Raw genomic sequence first — 2055 nt, 5'->3', positions numbered from 1 at the left:
TCTCAGGACCCGAAACAGTTTTATAATTTTGTTAACACCAAGCGTAAATCTAATTCTTTTTCTTTCTGTCGTTCGAAAACAAGATAGCAACCACAGATCAAGCAGTAGCCGATTTATTTGCCCAATTTTTTCAAACGACTTACTCTACTTTAGATTATTCATCACAGCCTTATTCTTACACCATGTCCAAGTCTAACCTCATATTCTGTCCCACTTTAACAGAAAGCTCTCTTCTTTTGGATCTTCTTCGTATTAAGCCTGTTTATTCGCCAGGGCCCGATGGTATTCCTGGGTGCGTGCTTAGGTATTGCGCTAAGGCCCTGTGCAAACCTCTTCACAAGTTGTTTACCTTATCTCTAGAAACCTCCCAATTCCCAAATATTTGGAAGGAATCATTTGTTATTCCTCTTTTCAAAAAGGTAACAAGTTAGAGGCCAGTAACTACAGAGGTATTTCTAAGTTGTCAGCTATTCCTAAGCTTTTTAAAAAAAATATTACTCCTCATTAGCAGCACCTTTGCAGATCAATCATTTCTCCGTGTCAAAACGGATTTATAAAACGTAGATCCACAATCACAAACCTTCTAGAGCTCACTTCATTTGTGATAAAAGGCTTCAATAGTAGTTTTCAAACAGACGTCATTTACACTGACTTTAGTAAAGCATTTGACTCTGTAAATCACTTACTTCTCATTCAAAAACTTGACCTTTTAGGTTTTCCAGTTGATCTGCTTAAATGGATTTCAAGTTATCTAAATGGCAGGTCACAAAGGGTACTTTTTAAAAATTCAATTTCTGAAATTCTCCGTGTTACCTCCGGTGTCCCACAAGGGAGCCATCTGGGTTAGAGGTGCAGAAACATCGATGTTCGTGCCCATCGATGTTTTCGATGTTTTAAAAAAAAACATCGAGTGAAACATCGATGTTTAAAAAAAAAAAAAAAAAAAAGAAAAGGCAAAACAGTACAAACGATAACAATGAGGTTTATTTGAGATCAATTAAAGTGTCTATTTTTGTTTAGGAAAAGAAGTTTATCAACAACTTCAGGTTTAAGCCTTGTTCTGCGATCAGATACAGTTTGTTCAGCTTTGCTGAACACCCTTTCAGACTCATAGAACGAGGCTCGTACACAGAAATATTTTTTTGCAACCAATTTTAATTCATTGTCATCAGTCATCTGTAAAAAGTATTTCTTATTTAACATGTTTGTCATAATTATTTGAAAATCATACTTCCCAATACTTTAAGGGGTCGCAAGTGTCAGGAGTGTTTTCCTTTTGGCATCGTCTCGGGTGGACACACCACCAACACCACCAACTAGAAATCCTAAATATAATCAACAATTTTGTAAGTTGTAAGAAAAAAATTAAGAAATTAATTTACTTACAATTTGTTCGCACCGAGCGCAGAGTTGTTAGTGAAAACATCGATGGTGGTCACGAACCATCGATGGTTTCGATGTTTTGAAAACATCGATGTTATGTTATGTTTCTGCACCTCTAATCTGGGTCCGTTACTTTTTACATTATTTATTAACGATCTTCCCTCAATTATAAGTCATTCTCGCGTACTTATGTACGCAGATGATGTTAAGTTGTGCCTGCAGTAAAGGACATTTCCTGCCATTTAAACTTGCAATCCGATCTAGATAATTTTCAAAACTGGTGCCGAGATAATTTACTAAATTTAAACGGTTCCAAGTGCAAGCTGATGACTTTTTTCTGGCCAATCCGATATACGCGACTTACACGTTAAGTGGCAGCTCTTTAGATAGAATAACTCTTGTAAACGATCTTGGCGTTCTCTTGGACCCTAAACTAAAATTTTATAATCACATTTCGTCCATGGTAAATAAAGCCAGAGGAGTGCTTGGATTTATTAAAAGGTAGTCAAAAGGATTCGATGATCCTTATTTGACTAAAACTTTATTTATTTCGCTAGTCCGTCCGATTCTGGAGTATGGGTCTCCCGTCTGGAGTCCACAATAAGGAATACATATTGGTCGTATTGAATCTGTACAAAAAACTTCCTTCTTTTTGCTTTACGGCACCTAAAC

The sequence above is a fragment of the Drosophila rhopaloa genome, unplaced genomic scaffold (assembly GCF_018152115.1).
Source record: "Drosophila rhopaloa isolate 14029-0021.01 unplaced genomic scaffold, ASM1815211v1 contig_198, whole genome shotgun sequence".
NCBI lineage: Eukaryota > Metazoa > Arthropoda > Insecta > Diptera > Drosophilidae > Drosophila > Drosophila rhopaloa.
Note: the sequence above shows the minus strand (reverse complement) of the source record.